This window comes from Cinclus cinclus, chromosome 31, assembly GCF_963662255.1.
Source record: "Cinclus cinclus chromosome 31, bCinCin1.1, whole genome shotgun sequence".
In the NCBI taxonomy this organism is placed as follows: Eukaryota; Metazoa; Chordata; class Aves; order Passeriformes; family Cinclidae; genus Cinclus; species Cinclus cinclus.
In genome coordinates this window covers 444,543-469,811 of record NC_085076.1, presented here as the reverse complement: position 1 = coordinate 469,811, position 25,269 = coordinate 444,543, and the positions used below count along the sequence as shown (strand labels likewise).

General features: G+C 53.8%; 1 protein-coding gene across 3 annotated transcripts in view; it reads right to left on the bottom strand.

The window, feature by feature from the left end:
• Positions 1-25,269, bottom strand: part of MEF2D (myocyte enhancer factor 2D) — a 74,296-nt gene that overhangs the window by 36,351 nt on the left and 12,676 nt on the right. For all 3 annotated transcript variants that reach the window (XM_062511270.1, XM_062511271.1, XM_062511272.1), the window contains exon 2: positions 13,210-13,278. The gene's annotated coding sequence lies outside the window, so the exon portion shown is untranslated. The remainder of the gene's footprint in view (positions 1-13,209; positions 13,279-25,269) is intronic.

The following is a 25,269-nucleotide window of genomic DNA, read 5'->3' as shown; positions in this document are numbered from 1 at the left end:
CACTTTTCCATTCCTACTGAACAGCCCCACGTTTCTCTTGGCACGAGCAGGGACACTGAGAGTCTCACATCCACTTTCTACAGCCATTTGCTATTTTTAATATACTTTTATTGCATCCCTTTATAGTCACTCCTTACTAAAGTTAGCTCGACATACCGCCCCTCTCCAGGGCGAAGGAATTCAGCTGCCCTTCCTTAACACCCGCCTTGCAACACCGTGTGCTCTCAGCACAATGTCAGCTGAAAGAAACCAAACCTTGGCCATGCAGCTGCAGAGGGAAGATCAAAAAGATTAATCTGAAAGCTTTAGGAAGATAAATAAAGGCAAATAAATGCATCCTTTCCAAAAATGTATTTTCTTTTGGAGCTCTTTGCTTCTCCCAGTACATGGCACTGTGCTCCCCAATCCACTCGTGCCTGTGCAGGAACACACAGCAGAGGCAGCAACATGAGTGACAGCAAAATTGGGATGCGTTCAACATGGCACCAGTTCAAGGGATGCTTTCCTAATCTCCATCCCCAAAACAGGTCCAGTGCAATGGGGACATCCTTGGTTGTAAGGAAACCTACAAAAGGCGTTTCAAAGGACATTTGGAGGCTGGGAAAAGAAGAAAAATGCTGCCCTGCAAAGATGCAGCTCATCTTGCGGAGGCACAGAAAGTCCCAGTCTGAAGGGAGAAATGCAGGTGACAGGTACGGCAGACCACAGCCCAACCCAGCAACTGCTTCCTCCAGGCACCCAGTGCTCTCGCTGTGGATTTTACCTTCTTTTACCCAAGATTTGCAGAATGCTCCCCAGGAAGCATTTTTCCTTAACAGGCTCCACCAAGTCAAGGGGCTGGCTGAGAGTAAAGGGAGGGTCCTCCCTGCCACTATCCACACCCAAGGAATAGGGCACCTAATGACTGAATTCACTGACCCAAGCCCCAGCACATTTTGGGGGCTGTCAGATTTATCCACATCCAGAAACTACAGCAGTAACATGTCTCAGTCTTGCAGCTTCTCTGTGGGAAAAAGGTCATTGCAAGGGAGCTTTGGCACACAACCAGTAGGCATGTAGGGTACAAGGTGCATGCAGGGTGTTACAGAACCATAGAATGGTCTGCACTGGATGGATTCTTAAAGCTCATCTCATCCCACCTCTCTGTCATCCACTCAACAAGGAAAAATTTCTTCCCAGTTTCCCATCCAACCCTGCCCTCTAGCAGTGGGAAACCTTGTTCTGTCACTCCAGGCCCTTGTCCAAAGTCCTTCTCCAGCTCTCTTGGGAGCCCCTATATGCACTGGAAGGAGCTCTAAGGTCTCCTCAGACTCCTCTACAGGCAGAACAGCCCCAGCTCTCCCAGCCTGTCTCCAGGGCAGAGGGGATCCAGCCCTCAGAACATCTCAATGGTCTCCCCTGGACTCACTCCAGGGAGATTTGTGCTCTTCCTACTTTGGGAACCCCAGAGCTGGAGGCAGCACTGTAGGGGCATCTCACCAGAGTGGGGCAGAGAGGCTCAATCCTGGCCCCTCACATGCTGCCCATGCCATGGGATCAGCTGGGCTCAGCATTGGCTTTCCAGGCTGCCAGCACCGACAGCTGGGTCATGTCCATCTTCTTGTGCACCAACAACTCATCCTGTCTGTCCACTCATGACCACAGAGCCCGGTGAGGAAATGCTGCTGTGCTGAAAACCAGCCCCTGAGCTCGGCCTGCAAGGGGAAGTGGATTACACCCACCACGCTGAGCCTCTGTTGAACCCTTCACTGCCCGTGCTGGGTGGGAGGAACAGGCCAAGGAAGGGAGGAAGCAGTGATGCTCTCAAGGTAGCAATGATGCTTTGGAGGTGACAAGAGCAGCCCCTCGCTCCTGCCACAAACCTGCAGCTTTTACCACGAGAAGCAGCTGCTTTGAGAGGCGATGTGGCCGTGCTGCCCCAGCAGCCCCCAGCACAGCTGTGACCCTCCACCTGCTGCAAAGAGCTACAAAAGCAATTGCAATTAGAGAGCAACTGCAGCCCAGGTCTCCGAGCCTCACCTCGAAGATACCAAGCCCTGCACTGACAAAGACCAAGCTGCTTCCCCGCCCATGACCAGGGCTGGATCCCATCCCTTAGGACATGGATTTAGCCCAAGTCACCTCTTGAACCCTCCTGTTTAACTGCAGCTCTTGCCTTCCTGTTTCCTTTCTTGCTGCCTTTTGTGAGTTAATTGTTGGTTTTTTTTAACATATCCTCCATGCTGACACCAAGGACTTTTAGTTTCCTTCAGTGTGGTTTCTGGATCAGCAGGACTAACTTCCTTCTCTTTTGCAAAGCCCCCTTCCCTAAAACATAGTGCCAGTACTCATGTTAATGTTGTTCTTCCTCTCTGGCAAAGCCACTGTCATGGTGCTGGTCATCACCCCTGCTTTGCTGTGGGAGGGGGAGCAGTGCTGGCAGGGGAATGTGGCACCCAGGAGGGATGCAGAACCTACATGGGGACGTCCTTGGCAGAACAGCAGGCAGCAAGGGCAGGTGCCAGCAAGTCCCTAGCCCCACTGCACGCACTGTGAGGGACTCCAATTCTCCAGCTTAGCATTGTTTAGCACCTCTTTATCTCCAAACCGATATAAAAACCACACAAACATGCTCAAGTCTCCTCCAAAGCTTCTATTCTGGTTTCAGGATGATGCTATCTGGGTTCCTGTGTTGAACCTCCAGATGCAGGCAGGGGGAGGGGAGAGGAAGGCAGCCGAAACATGGCTCCACAGCAAACCTGCTCAGAAACGCAGCTCCTTGACCCTGCCTGGGGCCAAATCCTGCTCACCAGGCAGGTGCCAACCCAGTGCTGATCTGCCATCCCTGCTGAACACCTGACACCCACGTCAGGGCCCCAGTTTCCCTGGGATAGGCAGCCAAACCAGCACGCAGCTCCTCCTGCCTGCAGGAGGGAATCAGTCCCTCCAGCTGCAGGTGAAAACCTTGGGAGCCCAGGGGAGCAGGAGTGAGGCTGGATTCAGTCAGGCCCCCAAGGAATTTGAAAGAGACACATATATTCCTGACCCAGATTCAGGCACTCTCTGAAGAAAAGCAGATGCCAACCCTGCAACCAGCTCTGCTGAGCTGTAACAAAACCTCACGCCATGCCAAGCCTGGCAGAGGCTGAGGAAAAACACAGCCCTGACACAACGCTGGAGAACCGGTGTTTGCTGTGCAAGGGTGGGTAAAAGAAAGGGATTTGGGGGAAATTATTAAACTGGGGTTGATCTTCTCTTCCCCTGCAATTTGTGTGCCAGTGTGGAATCAGACGACGCCCTCAAGAAAGGATGACAGTCCCAACATCAGCAGAGGAACTGGAGGCAGCACCCAAACCAGGAACCCTGGTCCCCTACACCCCAAATCACAGTTTCATCCCACACCACATGTAGCCAGGGATGCCATCACATGCAGCACCACAGGAGCATGCACATCCCAGACTGGGGATGTGTTCTGCAGAGGCAGGGTGACAGCAGATACAGCCAGTGACCTTGTCTGCACTGCCAGCATGGCCAAAGACAGCAGAGGCTGGAGCAGACACAGGGAAAGGAGGCTGGACAGAAGTTCCAGGCAAAGTCACTAGCAAGCCCACGGCACTGCTTGGTACTGTCCAAAATTCAACCAGGGAACCCTCACCCAAGGTGAGGACATCATTTCAGGAAGGAAAAGCCTGCATGACCAGGACAAGCAGAGACTTGCAGCCCCTCACACCACATGACTTCCCAGAGAGGCAGCTGGTCCTCTCTCCTGGAGATGCTACAGGGAGGGACCGGCAGAGACAAGTCGCTGCAGGACTTGGTGTTAAACAGGAGGGCTTGGACAGTGCCCTGCTAAAGTGACCTTCAGAGCACCTTGAGAACAGCAACCAAAGCCTAATGCAGCTGCAAGAAAAACCTCATGACCTTGAGCAGTGACCTCGGTGGTAGCATCCTCGCAGCAGGGGTGATCTACCACCCTGAGCCTGACTACGGTCTCCCAGGGGGCTCAGCAGCTTCCCCAGATGTGCATATCCAGGCTGAGAACCCTGCATACCCCAGGGGCTCCCCGATATGTGAAGAGCATCCTGTTCCCCAGCTGGTACCAACTGCTTGCACAGGACAGCCCTGCACCATCCCCATCCCTATCCATCCTCCATTCCCACCTATCCTCACTCCCACCTCTCATCTCCTTCCACCTTTCATCCCCACCCATCCTTCATCCCCATTTACCCTAAATCCCCGACCACTCTCATCCCAATCCACCCTCTGTGCCCAGGGAGGAGCAGCCAGACCCCCAAAGCTGCTCCTCTTCCCCCATGTTCTTTATCACTCACCAGCTCCAGAGTCGGAGACTGGGGGTAATTCTTTCCTCTGCACTAAGTAGGGTTTTCTAAATGATGGGAAGCAAGAGCCCATTATCCAGCTCCATTGCCCACCCCCACGGCTCCCTGCAGGGCATGAAATAACCACCTGCCAGCTCCCCGGAGCCCCGCGCCATGGCAATGAGATCGCAGCTTCCCCTGTCACTATTGTCAGAGCAAAATTTAGATACCTGGTAATGAGGAGGTTTAATATGACAGATGAGAGGTTGACTCATTAAAAAAAAAGAGCGAGAAGGAGAGGGAGCTGAATTTGAGGTCGGATCCTGCACTCGGGAAATCAGGAGTCTGTCAGAGCCAACCCCACACTGGTGGGGAGCAGGAGCAGTTCTCGACCCCAAACCAGCCCCACACTGGGGACTTTCACTGGTGCTGAGGCCACAGGAAGGGAAGAGGAGGCATGGAGGGGGGGACATGGCTACAGTTTTTTGGGGCCATCCAGTTCTGCTCCCCACAGAGCTGCCTGCTGCTCTGGGGTCGGGGAATCTGAGCCCAGGAAAAGCTTCAGCACCCAATGGCAGCGATGTTTCCCTCTGAGGGCTTTTCCCTCTCAATGAATCCTACAGCAGCATCCTAACATAACCTCCATTCCCCTTGGCACCCCCATGCTGAGGGTGCACCCATCCCCCAGTGCAGCCCAGCCAGGCCCCTGCTGCCAGTGCCCTTACTATGGGTCACCATCACCACTGTGGTCATCAAGGACATTGATGACTTGTGTGTCCCAAAACACAACACGCCCAAGGGCGACAACCACTGCCTTCAGCTCCAGCACAGGGGGCTGAATCTCTGCACTGGGACCCAATGGGGCTCCCAGGGAGAGCTCAGCAGCATCAGGGCAAAGCCCTCCCTGCTGGGAATTTAGGGGACGGGATTTCTCTCCCCCTGGTGGGTTTTACCCAGAGGAAATTCCATGAGACCTGACTGCTGCTCCAGGCTATCCTTGAGAGCAATGGAAATCCACAGCAACCCCACAGGACACAGCTGAGAGTGAAACTGTCCCAGCGGAAACTCTGCTCTTCCCTCCCGTGTCAGTGGGATGGGGACTGGGGATATGTCCTCTGTAGCCAGCCTGGGACGTATTTCCTTACTGGACATACTACCCTTTGCCCAAAGGCACTGTGGCACAATCATGGAATCCTAGAATGGTTTGGGCTGGAAGGAAACTTAAAACTCACTCCAACCTCTATCCCAGGTTGTTCCAATCCCCATCCAACCTGGTCTTGAACACTTCCAGAGATCCAGGGGAAGCCACAGCTTCTCTGGGCACCCTATGCCACGGCCTCCCCACCCTCACAGCCAAGAATTTGAACACTCTCAACATCCCATCCAAACTTGCCTGCTGGCAGTGGGAAGCCATTCCCCCTTGTTCCGTCATTCCAGATTCTTGTCCCTCCCCATCCAGGTCCAAAGACCCTCTCCAGCTCTCCTGAAGCCCCTTTAGGCACTGGAAGGAGCTCCAGTGCCTCTGTGGAACCTTCCCCTCTTCAGGCTGAACAGCCCCAGCTCTCCCAGCCTCATCTCCAGCTCATCTCCATCCCCAGCCCAGACACATGTCCCACCACTCTGTGTCCCATCCCCACCCAGGAAGGGACACTCCAGAGCAGTTTTTCAGACCCTCCAGGACCCAAAGCCCAGTGCTGGCTCAGCCTGGGAGCCAGGGCTGCCCCGAGAGCCACAGTGATTCCCAGAACTCAGCCCTTGAGCACAGTCCTCCCCTTTCCAGTGGACAACCTCAGCACTGGCATTCCCAAAGGCTCAGCCCTTTCCCAAGGGCCACCAATATCTTTCAAACCAGCCTCCCACAATCATTTCTTTGTTGGTTTTGCATCCCCAAGCATTGGTGAGCAACAGCTGTGGTGCCCAAAGTCACGGGGGCTGCTGATTTGATTTGCAGCCACCGACTGCTGACTGCCTCCATGCCCAGAGCAACCATCATTTCCATTGGGTCCAAAGCGGGCAATGCAGAAGCAGACGTAGCTCCTGCATTGTCCCATGCCACACTGTCCATCAGGGTTTACATGTCTTGAGCTCCTGGGAAAGAAGCATCAGGTTCCCCAGGGGCAGCAGTGTCCAGCACTCATCTGGGGTGCAAAGGAGTTGGTGAAGTCAGGACCTTCCCATTGCTGGGAAGGAGATGGCAGTCACCAGCTCCACTTGCCCAGCTGAAGGATAAGAAGCAAAAAAATCTTTATTTGTCACTGATATGTCAATGCTGTGTGGGTGACACCATAGCAGAGCTCACTAGAAGAGTCCCTAGGAGAGATGGATGGAAAAACTTTGGCCAACACCAACAGGACCAGGCAGGACCATGCTCCAGCCTCCATCCCAGTGCTCAGACTCCACCATCTCAGCTCCAACCTGACCCTGGCACTTCTAGCCTGGAAACAAAGACACAGAAATTGTCATACTGAACATCTGCCTTTCTCAGAGGTGGACACGCCCACCCATCTTTGCACATTCCCCCAAAACCACTTTGGTCCATAGCCACAGGCTATGTGTGCTTGGAGCGCACTGCCATACTACAGCTGGATGTTCACCACCAGATATCATTATTTCATTTAATAAAAGAAACAAAGGCCCAAACCTAGCATGAGTTATTTGTGACTGTAAGAGCACCAAAACCAGAAATCAAGGCATAAGAACCTGTCCCTTGGCCCCAAGATCTGAGGAAGTGCCACCAAAGCCCACCGGGAGGCACAGACCATGGTCTGGCTCCACTGAACCCCAACCCAACTAAGCAAGCAGGAGGAACCGGGGCAAGATGCCACATGGCAAAGACAGGTTTAACTTCCTCTTCCCCTGTGCTGTTTTCCCCTTGAAAACACAGCATGTCCAACCCAGCACATAAGTAACATCAGCCACCACCAGAACTCCAATACCCAGAGCCCAAGCAGGGCATCACTGGAACATCCCAGGGTACCCAGAGCTGCTGCAGCCAAAGCCAGGCTGGGGAGAGAGACACAATCCAGTTCAAGATGCCTTGTCCCCAGCATGACTCAGGGCTGCTGGGACCAGGGGATGCCCCCTATGCCACAAAGGCTTTGCCATCGGCCAGAACCTGACCATGCTCCCCAGCTCAGCTACAGCTTGTACCCACATGCATCCTGAGGCACATGCCAATGAGCCAGAGGGGTAAGAATCCAACACCAGCTCATCAGGCAGCTCAAATCCACCAGGACAGCTGGTTCTCAGCTGTTGCTGCTCACTCACAGGACGCACATTCTTGTCCCAGGCACACAAATCCTGCCCTCCTGCTCCCCAGCACTGGCTGGGCCACTTCAGTGAGGCCATGATGTCTGCCCACCCCATGGCAACCACTTACAGATCTGATGATGGTTCCCACTGAGACAGATTCATCCAGAGCCCATCCCAGAACACATCCTCCAGGAACAGCATTCTGTCTTACAAGAGGATTTTTTAAAGCCAAACTCTGTGTTTCGGCAAGGGGGATTTAGGTGGCAGGAGAAGGTCCCCATGCAGCTGAGACCTTCTCTGTGGCTGCACCAAAAGCCATGTGCCAGAAGAGTGATGATTTTGGCCAGCCTCAGGATGCAGATGTTGCCCACATGCCCCTCAAGGACATCCCAGCAAAGCATGGAGGTGACACTCAAGAGAGCAATGGGGATGCTCAGACACTGTGGGAAATGCCAACAGTTGACACTTTTCAGAAGCACTGTTACATCCTGGGACTGGCACACTCCAAAACCCCATGCAGAGCACCACTGACACATGGCCACAGCTCAGGCCAAGGGTTTGTCATGGTTCCCAGCCATGGTACCAGAGGGATCACAGAAAATCTGCTGGGATGCTCCTGCAGCACAGAGGAGATGACCCCTGAGGGTAGATAAGAGCCATTATGAGTGCAGGAATGTCACAGATAAACACCAGTCACAGTTCGTCTTGGAAAAGGGAAAATACTGGGAAAGATACACCACATCTTTTTGTCATTACTCCCCATGCAAAGGTAGGATGAGAAAAAATGAGGCATGACTTTTTAGAAAGAAATTAAAATATTTCAGTCACAATTTTTGCTGAAGGGTGGGGATGTAAAAATGTACCAAATAAAGAGTTGCCCAAATGGGTTGTTTGCCCAAATGAGGAGGACGAGGAGGAAAGGGCTCTGCAGCTGTTACGGCACAGGGCAGTACTGAGGGCAGCAGTCAGTTCCAAAAGCAGAATCTTGAGACCCTATAGTGGCTCCCACAACAAATGAGACCACCTTGTGGCAAGGCCCTCCAAGTCAAGCAGAGGGGAGAACCCACCTCACCCACGCCCAGCAATGGGTGAAGGGTTGGGTTTAACCCAAAGCACACCCAGTGTTTATCCTCCAGCCCGATCCATGAGTATCAGAGCTAGGGCAGCACACGCCTGGGAAGGGAAACACTTCTCCCTCCCTCCCTCCCTCCCTCCCTCTTGGGAGGGAAACACTAAAAGCACTTCTGAAAGATACACTTCCTACAGGTTCTGCACCTCCATTTTCACAGACATAGATATGAAGATTATCATTATTAGCATTATTAACTGTTACCCCAAAGCAGCAACAGCATAAAAACCCTGATAAAATCAAATGAAAAAAGACTTTTCTAGGATGAACCAAGCTCAGGACTGGTCCCAGCCCCACCATAGCCATCCCCACCACATCCACCCTGGCCAGGCTGGGCTCTAGAGCAAAACAAACATTTAGGAAACAGTCCAGGGAGGAGAAGGAGCTGGACAGAGAGCCCCAGTGTGACGCTTCGCCTGACACCCAGTGCCTGGTACCTGGCTCAGCTCCGCTGTGGCCGCAAGCTCCTGCAGGGCATCCAGCCCTGGCCAAAAGGATCCAGCACGAAGTAGGAAGGTGTTAAAAGTCCCCAGTACCAACCTCTGAGGAACCACAATAAATAACCTCTGAGTAAACACAGCGGCTGCCTTCCTGTTTGCTTTCGCAGATCCGGGCTGGGACGTCCACTTCCATCTGCTGGCCCCATCCCGTCCTGGCGTGGCCGAGCTCTGGCCGTGGCAGAGCCGTCGGTGGCACCGTGCTGTCAGTGGCACCGTGTTGTCAGTGGCACCCTCCACAAACACATCAGGCTCCAAGATCATCCCTGCCACCGTGGGCACAAGCTTCCCAGAGGGATTTATCCCCCGGGACAATCATTGATTCTGCATCTGAGACCGTCCCTGCTGCCTTTGCCTTCCTCCTCTATGTTTGTTTTGATTCTAAAAAGAGGAAATCCCAGCTCACCCACTCCCCATAATGGAGCCATGCCCCCTCTGTGCCTCAGTTTCCCCCTCTGTCCAGCATGGGAACCCCCACATCATTCAGACTCCCCTCTCCCTCCCAGCCCTGGAAACAAAAAAAAAACCAAAAAAAAAAACCAAAAAAAAAACAAACAAACAAAAAAAAAAAGGGTCCTGATTTACAGGCACTTCTGTGCTTTACCACGAACACAAAGGAGAGGGAAAAACAACAAGCGGCAAACTCACAGGGAGGATCTGTGTCAGGAGCAGCTAGGGGGTCCGGGGCAACCCCCCCGGCAGAGCAGCGCCGACCGCGGAGTCTCACAATAGATAAGGGTCTAAATTGGGAGCTGGGCTCCGACCGGGCTCTGTAAGGCGATCGGAGTGGGGGAGCACCGGGCTGTTTATTTGGCTCCAAACTCCGCACCGACACTGCAGCGTCACCCGTGTTTAAAATAGGAAGGAACGAAAAAAAAAAAAAAGGGGAGGGGGGACAATAAAAAAATAAATAAAGAAACAAAAAAGGGGAGAAAAGTGCATGCACACGTTGAACAATAACAACAAAATTTTTTAAAAAATCAACAGAAAAGGAGACGGGGGACGGGGGAAATAAAAGGAAACCCAGTTGGGCTGCCGAGGTTTAAAGCGACGCCCGCTTTAAAAAAAGAAGTTGCTAATTTTAACTCTCCAGTGGAAAGAGTGAGAGGTACTTACAGGAGACAGGGTGGCTGCGTCCTTCTCCACGGCTGCTGCGCGCTGGCGGCCGGGAGGAAGCGGCGGCCGGAGCCGCCAGCCCCGAGCGCCGGCAGCGCTGCCCCGGCCACCGGCCGGCCCCGAGCCCCCCGGACCCCGAGCGGGGCCGCACGCCGGCAGCTGAAGGGCAGAGGCAGATGCGGAGGCAGTAGGGGGTGGTGAAGCCCGCGGGGGAAAGAAAGGGAGCGGCCAGAGCTCGCCAAAACCAGCGGCCGGGCTCGCTTCCTCCGGCAGCCCAAAGCCGGGGCCGCGGCAGCACTGGGACGTGGGGAGTGGACGCCGCAGGACCCCCGGGGAGGCGTGAGCCAGCTGCTGGATCAGATGACATTTCTGCGCGGACATTTCTGACCACGCTGGCTTTTCCCCAAGGGAAAAGGGCTTTGAAGATCGTTTTTTTTCCCCCGCCAGCGGCAAAATAGAGGATGAGCTCAGAACCCAAAGTGCAGGGCAGAGCCATGACCAGAGAAGGCCACCCGGCTCCACGGGGACTGGAAAGGTGACCTCCAGAAGCTCTGGCACATTTCAGCTGCGGCAAACACAGCAGGAACCCGCTGCTTTACCAAATTCAGTATTCCATATCCAGAAGGGTCAAGAGTGGGGATTTGGTTTCAGTGCACCCACTAGCAAAATTTTGCAAGCTCTCCCAGGAGATCAGGAGGATCTTGCCAGATGCAAGGAGCCAGGTGCCAGGTGAGATGATACACTCACACCTCGAGCACAGTAGGGGCCTGGAAGTTGCAAATTCCACTTGCCAATGAACCTTCAAGGGAACACAGGCAAGGCCTCACAGCAGAGGAACAGACCTGGTGACCCAAGGGCTCTTCCCAAGCAGCTGGAAATGAGCCTCAGACTGCAAAATCTCACCAGGAGAGAAGCAGGTGCATGCAGGAACAGACACGTGATTTACCGAGCATGGCTGCAGCAAGACTATGCGACCGTCTTCAGGACATGAAAGAGTCGATTCAATTAAGGTCACAGGCCCTAGAAGAGTCTTCTGTCACAGAAGAAGGTTTGCCTGGTTTGCCTCAAATGGGCCTGGCCTCAGACAAAATGCCTATTGATCGCAGGTAGCGATGCTGCACGTCCAGGACGTGAGGACATGGCTTCACTGGGATTAAATTGCCCGGTGCCGGCCGTCACACACTTCTGAGGCTGGGTCGATAGTGCTCCTCTAATTGCTCAGCTCCTGTCACTTGCAGAGTGAAGGGGACAAGTCTTAAAGCAGTCCCCAGAGATGCTTTTCAAAATCTTCCTCCCCAAGCACACCACTTGCTGAGCTGCTCCTTGGAGGGAGCAGTTGCAGAAATCACTGAACTGTTCCTCCCCACTCAAAACTCTGTGCTGGCACCAGTGGCAGTACAAGGGCTTTGCAGGAGGACACTGCCAACCCAAAAACCAAGAATTTGTGCAAAATTAGAAAACAAGGAGCTGTTGTCACTGGTCAGGACGGAGCTGGCGGAGCTCATGTCTCCAGCAGCAAGCAGTGATGTGGGGGAGAATGCAGTTACCAAGAGATCCTGCCACCACCCACCAACATCCGGGCTGGGAGACGGAATGTGCATGGTCCATCAGGACTGCAGTGTTTGGGAGCCAAAGAGGGTCCTGCCCTCCACACACACACCACAGCAGACAGACACTTCGCCCCAGCACTCCAAGTAATCATTCACCACACAGAAACACATGCCCCTCAGCTAGTATTCATTTGTGCCCTGGGCAAGTGGATCAGAGCTGGTCCCACACCAGCCCCCAGAATATTCCTGGAGCGCTCAGTTCAGCCACAGCTGGACAGACCCAGCCGAGCCCTCCAAGCCTCCTGTCCTCTGGTACATCATGACCCAGTGAGCCATTGGCACACACCAAGCACCACTGAGACACAGCAGAGCCCTTCTGTCACACTCCCCTGACCCAGCCTGGGGAGCTGCTCTTGGTTTCTATCAGGAGAAGTCCTTGATGTTGACCTTGCAGAGGATGCAGTAATGCTGCCCCCATCTCCCACCACCAGGCCTCCAAATAAATTACCTGCCCCCTCTCCAGCACTAAAAGCCATCACAACCCCACAAAACTGCTCGCTAAGCAGCCGTGACAGAGCCCCCTCCGTTCAGGAGCTGGGGGCATATTATTTTTAAAAATCTTTCCTTTTATTGATTTCACTCTCAGGTACAGAAGATGCATTACATGAAACCATAGAGCCCTCATAAACCAGCCCACGGTGGTGTCTGTACCAAAACCTCACTGCAGACACAGGAGACACAAACATTTACAGTAAAAGCAATAAACAGGCCAAGAAGGTTGAAAAGGAAGAAAACTTGGACATGAGGCCCTCTCCCAGCAGTGCCTTATTTCAGAGGAATGCAAGGGACAAAATAGCAGGTTTGGCCAGAAGTCTTGTCTACACCGGGAGAAAACAGGGCAAGAAAACCTTCCTTTGCACTGATAGATGGGGCTGTGTTGCAAAACACCCAGAGAGCCCCAAATCAGTGCTGTGGCTACGGCTGAGAACCGTCAGAGCTGTGCCAAATGGGGAAGTGAAGGGGAAGATGGGCACTGGACAACAGCAGTGGCAATCATTGGGTGCCTGACCCTGCCCTGCTCTAGAGGCTCTTCTGCCCCATCCCACACACCAGGAGCCCTGCATGCAGAGAGTGCAAAGTGAAGCAGGGTGCTTCCTATGCCCTTCCAGCACCAGACCTCACTGCTTCTCCTGTCACTGGAACAAGGCTGCAGGGTCTAGTCAGCACCATTGTGGGAGCCTGAGACCCTTGAGCTGCATCCTCTGTGGGACCCTCTCCTTGCTCCCAGCCTGCAGCAGGGGAGATGCATGTGGCCTGGCAAACCCACAGGGAAAGCAGGAACCCAGAGTTTGGGATTTCCTTCATACCTGCTATGCAGCCTCCTGCATCTTCAGCTCCTGCCAGGGATGAGCTGCAGCCACCGCTCCTCAATCCAACTGCAAAGAAAAAGCAAGCAGCTGTCAGTCTGAGGGGACAGAGGCAAGGACAGGATTCCCCACATGTCCCATCCAAGCACAGCCAAATGGAGGGAACAGTGAGGGGTGTCCAGTATCCCCTGCAGACCTGGATGATGGGACAGGGGCTGTAGGGTCCCCCCCTGCACTGCCCTGATCCTTAGCATCACTGCAAGGGTCATGCAGGCTGGATGGGACCTGACCAGGCACCTGCAGGGATCCAGGGAACCAGGAGCCCTGGGGCTCCGCAATGTGGAAAGCATCCCAATGAGACCAGAGGGAAAGAAATTAAAGAGAGTTCAGGAATGAAACAAACCATAAACCAAAAGTTAACATTAACAAGGGATGTGGCCCAGGCAGACAGCGTGGCCAGCAGAGAGTTGCTCAAAGTTTAGGTGAACTTTGTTTTTTCTGGGAAGATTCTCAAGCACACCCCACAAGAAAAAGCACTGATCCGCTTGCTCGGATACTCTCCCAGGGAATGTACACAGCACATGTGCTTGGCCCAAGGAGAAACTGCCATGGCCCAGAAGGAAACACAGCTCCTAAACTCATCCCACTCACCACTAGGAGATGGGAGGAGACTCATGGGGCAAAGCCCAGTGGCTTCAGCTGGCCTTGTGCTGGTCATCTACTGGTGGTCACAAGCATCCGGCACTTTTTCAGAGCCCATCCCCACAGCACACTCTCATGAGAGGAATGGTGCTGAACAGAAGGGAAACTGAGGCACAGAGACCAGCACCACGAGCTCCCAAGCAGCAGCCTCACCCCCAGCACCTGCAACAGAGCGAGGAATTGTGCTCAGCTTTCCGGCGTCCTCATCCTCCGCTCCAACCACAAAACCAGCCTTCCTCCCCCAGCTGCCTCCCCTCCCACAGCCAGCTCATTTCCTGACATTACAAAATTCAGCCTGAACAAAGAGCGAGGAGCATGTGGCTCTGTCCAGGGCTGCACCTTCCTCTCACTCCCGAGGAGCCAAGCAGTGGGGACACCCCTAAACAGCTGAGGTGCAAGTGGCTTTCCAGCCTCAAACCTCACGGCACTTGAGCTGGGGTTCTGTGAACAGACCAGTCACAGGGATTCCCTCATCAGGACAGACAGATGAGTCTGTCTTCCACAACAGCAGTGGGGACAAGGATGGGTAGCTCCAGCTACTGGCACACTTGCACCCATTATGCCCAGACCAACCTGTCATCACCCCAGGACCACTCCTTTATTTCCCTGAATAAAACAGAGTGTCCTACAGAATGACTGACCACTTGCAGACAGGAACACCCATAGAAGAAGCACCACCTTGCAAGTGTCACGGTCCCCACCAGGATGAGGGACGTGGTGTTTAATACAAAGGGTCTCTCAATGGGTTCCTGAACGTCCTCTCGGTGTCCTTGCAGCCCTCACTGGTCTCAGCACTGCCGTGCCTTGCAGGGCTGGTGGCAGAGCCACATGGGGACAGGGGACCACAGGCCAGGCTGAGTAGAGGATGTGGCCAAGGTCTGTGCCCAGGCTGGCTCTGCTTTGGGGGACTTGGGGTCAGCTCTACAGCCCACTAGGATGCAATGAGGGACATGTGGCCAGGCAAGTCCTCATATGTCTGTACACAGAGTTGCTTCCTCTCAGTGGGAGATGTCACTGGACAAGCTAGGAATGCCCATTTCCACAGGCTCCAGGATGCCCATGGTGCCATGGGACAGCTGGTACAGCCACACAGTCACCACTCACAGGCTCTCACACTGACAGAACTGCCCATGGCTGGTGGCTGGCAGCAGCCACATCCCTGGCTCCCACAGCCCACCAGGCCATCAGGGAAAAAAACTTCTGGACAACACCTGACCCCATGCAGTCCTTGGCCGTGCCACAGTCCCCAGATGGTGACAACTAACAGCAGTGCCTTTGCTGACCCAGACTGGAAGATGAGCTGCCCCTTGTTGGGCCAAGATGGGGAACTCTAGGGACAGCAGGATTGGTCTTAGGGTGTTCAGCCTGCAGGCAGTTCTGGCGTTGCAGGGTTGCAGCTGAGTGTCATCCAAGACAGGGATGAACAGCACACATGGGGTGACAGTCCTGAGGCCCCAACCCTCTCCAGCCCAACAGCTCCAGGGCTGCTTCATGCCCCACCTGAGCTGCAGAAGCCTCTGTCCCTTGGACCTGGTGGTACATCCAGCACCAGCAAATCCCAGTGAATCCCCAAGTCCCCATTTTGCAACATTTTGAGCTGGTACAAAGGAGCAAAGCCCTGACTCACTGGCACTGCCAGCTCCCTTGTCTGTCCATGCACGTCCTTTGCCCTGCCAAGCGAGGATCCTGGCACTGCTCCCAGAAGCTCTGGAGTATTTCAAAAGGTGACCGACCATTTGACCTGCACAGAGAGAGCAGCCCTGGGGAGGGGATGGGGCTGGGTCAGGCCAGTGGCTGCCCCCAGGGCTCCTGGGCAGTTCCTAGCTCTCACCCCACCACCCATGTGTCTTCAAAGCCTTCTTGTTATAAACAGAGAAATGCTGCCTAGGGGAGGGGAAAAGTAGCATGTTTTCAACATGTTCTGTTATTTTGTAAGCTGATGGGGGAAAAAAACACACACAGGGAAGGGATGGAGGTGGCAAAGGCAAGTGAATTTCCCTTCCTGAGTGAAAAAAGAAGGGGAGAGAAAGGGGTAAAGACAAGAGAGTCTTTTTGTCCAGCTTTGGGGCAGAAATACTGAGCAGTTGCTAACATTTTCCTATTTGAAAACCAAAGCTTTGGTTTCACCATGTAACAAACCAAAATTCCTGAGGGCAGGAGAACGAGGGGAACCCCAATTTTTAACTGATGCAGTTAGGCTGGCACACCCTGCCATGCAAAGGCAGCAGGGAGCTGCTCCAACCTGCCTGTAAGGAACCTGGAGGATGTGCAGGAATGGCTTTTGGTGACTTCCCTGGATATCTGCTCAGCTGATGCTCAGCAGCCCCTGTGCCATAGTTGGTCTTTGCTTACACCCTCAAACAGATATATATTCCCACATATATAACTCCCCAAAATATATATATATTCCCATACACATAGCCCTCTCAAAAGACACATATTCCCATATATGTAACCCACCAAATATATATCTATTTCTATATGGCTGTAAACTCCAAATACCTACAAGCCCTGCCTATATTATATATACATGTAATACCCCCAAATAAATAACCTATGGCCACTGTCATGGGGACTTCCAAGCATACAACTGGAAAGTCAAGGAGAGATGGATGGGCAGAATAACCAGCTTTGGAGCTGCAGGGGCCAAGAGGGAGGCGCAGATTGCGGAGGGGAAGAGCCGTGACCGCAATCTCTCCTTCCTCTTTTTTCACGTTTCCTTTAGCAACGGGCTCTGGGCTGCAAACATTTGGATGCCAAACCCAAATTTCCCCACTTCAGGCTCCCAACACAGCGTGCCGCTCCTCTGCCAGGTGCTCATGGACTCCTGCCCCAAACCAGGGAGACTCCAGACCCCGTTTCCCGGAGCTGTGCCATCCACGGAGTCCTAACAACAGCAAGGTGCAGACAAAATAAATTTAAAAAAAATAAAAAGAGAAAAAAAAACTTTCCCATTTTTTTTTCCATTTTTCTCTGTTTTTCTCCATTTTTCTCAATTTCCTCAATTTTTTTCTCCAATTTTCTCAATTTCTCAGTTTCCACAAAACTAAAGCATCTCAGCCATGGCCCAGCCTTCAGTTTGCGCAAGCCACTTGGAATATCCCCAGGGTTTAATTAGACCTGTTGAGTCTTTTCCAGTTGGGTTTCCTCTGGCTTGACACCAAGAGGTGGGAAGGAACAAACTGGAAGAGATCTCACTGCAAGCAGGAGCATCAGGCAGGACAGGCTGGCAGTTAAACACAGTGAGGAACCCCAGCTCCCAACCATCCAGTGGTGCCAGAGCACAGCAGCACAGCACCAGGGGCTGTGGAAAGGGGGACAGGTGGGGGCCAGGAGGAGGAAATCCACCTCCAGTGGCACAGGAGGCTCAGCTGCTCAGCATGACAGTGCAGCAGTGAGCAATGACCAAGAATGATGGCACAAGCCAGCTGTGCCAAGGGCACATGTAATGGGCAACATGCAGCGTGTGACCACCACCACTGGAGCTCCTCCAAATCCCACACAGGGATAGGGTGAAGGTACCCCAGATCAAGGCAGGGTAGGAATTGTGGGGTCCTGCTCCACCAGGTCACCTTGCAGAGGTGTTGCCTCACAAGGGTCCCAGCATGGGACCAAATCCAGCCCCTGGATTTGGGCAGGGGAGCTGGAAGCCACTCTCCATGCTCGCTGAGCCACGCTCCAGGGAAGGTCAGAGCAGCCAAGTGTCACAGCTGTCACTGCAAGTGTTGCAACAGCAGCTGCTGGCCCTGCCAGGACCTAGGGGACATGAGGGGGAGTTCAGGGGGGGGCACAAGTGCAACCGTTGGAGCCACCAGAGTTTCACTCTCGCTGGCTGAGTTCCCCTTGGGCAGCGGAGATGCAGAACTGAAACCTCCAGCTGTATGGACGTGGGGGCGGCTGGAGGCGCAGGAGGGCTGGGGACAGGCATGGCTGTCAGAGCAAAGCCACGCACCACCACACCAGTGACCAAGGGCTGCTGGGGGCACCAGGGGAAGCATAAGACCAGAAGCAGACAGGGGTTTCCTCCAGCTCACAGCACCCATCTTGCTTCTGCCTTCTCCGCACAGCTGGGCCACCCATCTCCTTGGAGCTGGCACATCTGGTGGGAGCAGAAATACCCCTGGGCATGCAGGTACCCACACCTGGGCAGGCTCCAGCTGGCATGAACCCACTCCAAGAGCCTGTCCAGGGGCTGACACTGCTGCGGGACAGTGCAATCCCAGTCCACTGGGCAAATACTGGTCAGCAGGACCACCTGTACCTCCCAGTGCAGGGAAACTGAGGTACAGAGAGGGGAAGCAAACCACAGAGCTGGACACTCAATCCCAATTTCCTCCCCCTGAGCAAGCCATTCACCTCCTTCCTTGTCCTAGCCTGCCGACACAGTAGCACAAGGAAGACCTCAAAACTGACCCCAGAACCCCCCAAGGACATCATGGGAGCTCTCATGAGAGCACAGGGATACCAAGATGTGGGTTTCCCATACCCCAAGCACCCAGTGCTTGCCCTCAGCCCGGTGACAGTGACAATACTTCAGGCCACATTGCCACCTGCTGGCACCAGCCCTGGGGGCTGAGGGCACTGGCACCTTCCTCGATGGAAACAGCAAGTAGCTCTGTGCTGGGTATCAGGTCTGGGTCCATTTCTAGGTTCAGGTACAATGGGCCACTGCCACATCCAACTGGAGCAGCCACTGCTCACTTTCCTGAACTAATTTTATCCAACTTCATGGCAGCCTGGGACAGTGCACGTGCAACCCAAACCCATCTTAGAGGTGCCGAGAGGGGCTGCGGGTGCCACCACCCTGCTCATACCCCCCATGCTCTCTGGGGCACCATGTGAAAGTGCTGCTCCAGGGTTGCAGGAGACTTCACAGCAGCAATGGCAGCTGCTCCAGATCTGCAGCTCCAGCTGGCATTTCCAAGGCAGAGGTAAATCAGAGATGGCACCACCGTTTTGCCCCCTAGACTCCCTGCAAGCCTTCCTGATGCCCCAACAACCTGTTTTGTCTGCTGCTGCCTCTCCCCAGAGGCCATGGATCTAATTCCCACCTGTCTCTCCCAGGCCACACTCTCCCTTCTACCAGATGGGGGGATGGATCCTCTGCCACTGCTCTGCAGCCATCCTTGCATCCAGCCATCCACACAAACCCCACACGAGGCATGGGGGAATGGAAATCCCACCTGTGCACATGCTGACAAACACCAGCAATTCATCCCTGACACTCTGTGGCCACTGACTAACACAACTGCCCATGGGATACACACTTAGAGCTGGAGGAAAATCAACACAGAGCGTGGCTCTTCAACACACACATAGAGAGCTGCCACTGTCCCCAGAGGGCAGCAGGTGTGGGAGGCCCTGGCAGGGATGATGGGCACAAGGAGCAGGTGGATAATGTCAGATGGGATTCTACCCATAATCTCATCCCAGCACAATTGTACGTACATCAGCACCAGCCTGGCCACCACCATGGTTCATGTGTTTGCAGCACTGACATGGATCCATCCATGTGAGCAGCTCATGGAAGGCACCAGGAGCTGCCGTGCCTATGCCCAGCATGGGCAAAGCACACGGAGCCCTGGCAAGTGGGTGCCAGCTCCTCTCACCTCTCACTTTGGGAAGGATCCTGCATTGGGCAGGTCTCCAAGGACCTCATGGAAGTTGGCCCAGGCAGACACAGCACCTCTCCCTCCCAGAGCCTGGGAACCTAGCTGCTCTGGCTGTCTCCACCCCAGATGGCGTTGAGGCCAGCTCAGCCCCAGCCCCAGCTCTGGCTCTGCCAGACAGGTCCAAACTCCAGGGACACAGGGTGAGGTGTGGCCAAGCAGCGACTGCCGAGCCAGGTGGGAGAGACAATCACCATCTCTAAGAGAAAAGTCCCGGCCCTTCACGGCCTTGCTCTGCCATCACCTGAGTCAGGAACTGCCAACCATGGGGACCTTCTTCATTGCTTCAGCCTCAGCAGGTGGCTCGGGCTGCCACCAGTCACTGGCCTGGCCTCTCCCCATGGAAACCAAACATCATCACCCGTGTCCAAAACTTCCAGTCCATCCATCTCCCCGTTCTGACAGATGGTAGCAGGTCCTAAGACACTTCTCAGCTGCAACTGGGTGGCATGCTGGGCTGGCAGAGGGCTTTCCCAGCGTGGGCTGCCAGATGATCCCCCGAAGTCCCTCCCAACACCACTGCAAAGGAAGAAGGAGGAGGTAGGCATATGTGAGGTAGGGGGACCAGGCAAGCCTCCACCTGCCCCTTGCTCTTGGCCCCCACTCCAGGGAACAGGGACAGATCCTGGCCTAGCCCTGCCACCCTTGCTGGAAGCCAAGAGCTTTTTTTAAACTGGTTTGTAAGGACAACTCACAAACGAGAAAAGAGAACTCCTTGTGAGGTAGACAGAGGCTCCATGGTCAAATACCAGCACCTGGGAGTCTCCCACTTAATTCTGGGTTGTGCTACAGCCCCTCCAGTGTGTCTGGAGTGGAGCCAGCCATAGCCAGGGCTGCTGCCTCCAGCACCCTTCAACAACCCCTCCTGGCACCACTCCAGCACCCAGCCCTGCAGTGCCAACCATCGACAGCAGCACCATCAGACAAACTCCTGCAAGCGGCTGGAAAATCACCTGGCACAGACACGACCTGAGCTAGAGCCAGGGCTGCTCAGCCTTGGGAAGCAAAAAGGGTGTTCACCCCACAGCCAGTGTGCAAACCCTGACCCCTGACACAAACTCGGAGTCCCATGGCTGAGCATGGCTCTTCACTGGCTGCAAAGGCAAAAAGTAGGTGTCACATCCTGATGGAGCAAGGCTTTGCCACCCAGCTGCCTCTGAAAACCCAGATGGGGAAAACCCCAAGGCCAGAGACAAGATCATCCTTGGGGTTACCCAAATCTCCCATTTCAAGCCTCAGCTCCCTTTGCATCCTTGGCAAATCTCTGTGTGGAGGGCACCTACTCCCCAAATTTCAGATCCACTATTTAAAAAAAATACAACTAAAAAACAACAACAAAAAAAGATTAAAATATTTCTCCCCAGTGAAGTGCAGAGAAACACTTGCACATTCGATGACATCGTCAGCAACTCCTACACCACCCCCCACATACACCATTGCAAGGGGGGAGCAGAAGGGGGTTTATAGGCACCTACAGAGAAAAAATAAGATTTCTGCATAATTTGGTTAATCAGTCAACCAAACAGCATGATCCACAGGAGACTCTCCTGTGCTCCCCAAACAACTCAGTCCCTCGTGGGGCAACAAAACCTTCATGGGTGTTACAAGCATCACCTCCCTCTAATAGAACCACAGCAGTGACCCTTGGAAATGTTCCAAATCCCAAACAGTACTCTCCATTTGAACACACTGGCAACAACAAATGCCCAAAAAAAGGGAGTTTATCAAGTCTTTGAATCACCAGAAAAACTCGTAGTGCTGTCAAAGGGGACACAGCAGTAGTCCATGGACCTCAGCATCTTCAGTGCTTCTTCTCCTCAAAACCTTTCAGTCACTAAAGCAAAATTCAGAGGGGAAGGGGAAGGGGAAGGGGAAGGGGAAGGGGAAGGGGAAGGGGAAGGGGAAGGGGAAGGGGAAGGGGAAGGGGAAGGGGAAGGGGAAGGGGAAGGGGAAGGGGAAGGGGAAGGGGAAAGGGAAGGGGAAAGGGAAGGGGAAAGGGAAGGGGAAAGAGAAAGGGAAGGGGAAGGGGAAGGGGAAAGGGAAGGGGAAAGGGAAAGGGAAAGGGAAGGGGAAGTAGCTCACCAGCCCAGAAGCCAATTACAACAAATGGAAAGTGTTTTGCTTTATAATCTCATGATTTTTTTAGCTAATCTCTCCTTTGGAAAGGGACGATCAGCTCAGCAGCAGGATGCTGCCAGGGGGATACAGCACATGTGGAGTCCTGGCTGGAATGGAAACTCAAGTCCTTGCTCTCCAATCCTGTCCTTTTGGGTGGATTTATCCTGTTTTTTTCTCAGAATGACTGTCCAGGGACAGAGAAACAATAGCAAAACTTCGGGAAACCTCTGAACAGGGGATTTTGCTTTGTTTCTGTATCTCTTTTCTGAAGAGGGAAGTTTTCTCTTTTCAAAATACTCTTTTCACTTTGAGTTTTTCACCAGTTTGCACAGGAGGGTTTGGAGGTGGGAAAACCTTCCCCAGCCCCTGCAGACCCTTCTGCTTCTGTGGGCTTTGCCCTCCTTGGAAGAAAAGCCAAGTCCTATTCCTCACCTGTCCAGAGATCACGTAATCACAGAATTACAGAATCATTTCAGTTGGAAAAGACCTTTTAAAGTCATCAAGATGATCCTTTCCCTACTGCAAAAGAAGATCCATTCTGGAAACTTCATAAAAACGAGAAGTTTTAGCAGCAAAAAGGACCACGCACACCCAGAAATGGGTTTGTTTCCTTCTCCAGCCTTGGGAAAGACCTGGGCAAGCAGAAGGGGAAAACCAGACCCAGCAATCCAGGAGAAGACAGGAACCTCCTCACCCACCACCACCAGAAACCACACCAGGGCTGGGAACCAGTTGGAACCTCATCACCAATCCAGACTCTCCCAAGCATGTGGAGAGCCAGAGGAGGAAGGAGGCCGTTGGATGCCATCCCCAGAGCCCATAAATTACAGCAAGGAACAGAGTTGCATTTGCCCTATTTCTTATCTGCTTGGAAATTGCGCTGCTTTCCCAGCTGCAAAGGCAGCTCTGTTCCCAAGAATTTCAGCAAAGCCATGACCTCTTTCCAGGATCGTACAGTATATGGTGGCGGGGAGCCAGGGCTAATTATAGGCACAGGAAAAGGGGAGAGAGGCATTTGGAAAAGCTCTACCTTCCCAGCCATGGGGAGTGGGGCAGCACGGCCGCAGCCAACCCCCGACGGGAACACCCCATAGGGCTGCAAAACCCTGGGAAGGAGAGCAAGTCCCAGGGATCCCATCCTCCTGGACTTCACTATCCTCATTTACTGGAAAGATGAGAGCCAGCATAAATCTCATCTCACAGTACTTCACAATTCCAAAGAGCTCCGTTGCAGAGGGGAAGCCCCACAGAGGGAGCGGGACCCCCACTGCCCTGGCACAGGTCGAGGGTCAGTACAGCACCACCCTGGCCACAGCAAAAACCAGAGTTTGTCAGTCCTACACCTGGAATCTGAGCTGCTTGGTTTCTCTGCAGAGCCCCATCTCCCAAAGGTGAATGATGCCACAAGCCCCTCACTGCACCCTTGTGCTCCAGCACTGCCCATAAACACGACCTGCAGAGACGCTCCCCAACCTGGACACAAATAAACACGCATTAGTTTAAACGCCAGCCAAGCCTCTCAGGCAAAGCCATGTGCAGGCTTAGAGCTGAGTTTATTGTCACTTGCTGAGCAATGTCACAGGAGCCACCTCCCTCCCCTGACCCGATGCAGAAGTGGACAAGGACATGGTGACACATGTGCCCACGAGACCTTCCGGCAGGGAGGAAGCTGGGCAGGAAAGCACAAGACAGGCTCTTTTAACCACTAGGCTCCTTTTCAGAGCCACATTTCTGCGCAACACAAAACCCGGGGAAGGTAAAAATCCCACCTAATGTTTTCTTTGAGGAAGGAAAAAGAAAAGCCAGGAACCTTCTTGCTTGCTGCAATGGTTTTCATTTTCCACCAAATTAACTTGAGTCTCGACTCTGGCTGCTGGCAGACCCCCTCCCTGCCTGCTCACTGCCATGTGTGCCTGCGCATGTGGGAATGTGTGGGTGTGTGGGTTTTGTTTTGCTTTCTGCACCGGCTCTGCAGACCATCTTCTGCTCTCGCCGATCGCAGCCTGCAAGGCTCAGCCCAGCTCCATTATCCAGCGGGGTGCACTTCCCACTTCTCCAGCTACAGCCTTGCGCGGGGCCACTCTCCCCCTCCAAGAACTTCCAGAAATATGGCTTGCAGCTATCCCAGCCCTCTGGGTGCTGCAGAGCTGTTGCCAGTGCCAGTCACTCCAAGAAGGTGCCTTTGTGGAGGGGAGGGTGCCAAGACTGGGTGCTGCAGAGTGTGGGCATGGCTGTGCCCCCTGGGACAGCACCAAACGGGGCACCAGCACAGCCTCCTAGCAGGAGAGCACCTCTCACTAAAGGAAGGAATCTGCCTGAGCATTCCAGGTCCAGCTGATGCCCTTTTCTAACGCTGGTGTGGCAGCAGGGAGGGCGATCAGTGCACACCAAGTCTGCCCTGCTCCTGGCCGAGACCCTTGGATCACCTCCCACCAGCTTCCTGGACAACAACCCCAGCTAAAACCCTGCCCTTGGTGCTTGGCCTCGGCGCTGCAGGTACTGCCAGAAACACAGCAAAGACTGACCAAGCCTTGGTACAAACCAAAACCAGCACTTTATACACGACACAGTCCCTCCCCAGCTCCAACACTCCCAAGGAATGGAGGGGAAGGTAAACAGAAACAACTTCCCCAGAGCTCACACCAAAGACCCTGGTACCGCCAGCACCCAACAGCTCCCCAGCAGCCACCCCACGGCAGCGGCAGGACAGAGCACCGACACCCATCCCTGCAGAGCTGAGCCCACATCGCAGGCACTGCTGGCACATCCTGGTGGAGCACATGGCCTCGGCAGGGACCACACAGCCCCTTCCACCCGGCTCCGCGGGCGCCGCCACGCACAGCTCAGCCCTAACGGGATAACAAGCTCACAATGAGATCCTAATGAAGGATTAGCGAAATACAGTTTAAAGAGATTAAGTCTGGGTGTAGCACTGAAACTTTTTTATTTATTTAATTTTTTCCTGACAGCCCATCAGAGGTGAGACACAGATTACAGCCAACATGGATGGAGCTGGCATTAGCTGCTGGCTCCAGCGACTCGGGATGGTTTTCTCATCGCATTTGTGCAAAGAGGGGCCAGAGCTGAAAAAAGGACGGAGGAACACACAAAAAATGGCTCGCGGCGCCTGCAAGCCCTGCCCAAGGCGCTTCACAGCCAGCCAGAGGCTTCCTTCATCTCTCCCCTCCCACATCAGTCCCTTCCCATCTGCATCCCAGATGCGCCCGCCCGATGCTCTCAGTCCCGTTCATAATGACTGTTGATGTTATCCGCCCGAGCCAGAGCCTTCCAAGGAGCCCCAGGGAAGCAGGTACTCAACTCTCATTCAGGGAAAGTTATTAATAGTAATTTCTTGGCTCTACACAAACAGAGCAAGAAGTCAGTCCTGGCCTGGGAGAGCTTGGCGTGACTGCCAGCCCCACGTGCTCCAAAAGGTCAGGAGTCTGGTTCACCCCCAAATCAAACGAGGATGTTTAAAATAGAAGGCAATACATCTGGGGTTGCTTTTTGGCTTGTTTGGACCACTCATATTTTTTTCTGCAACCACCAACACCACAAATTTTCTCATCCT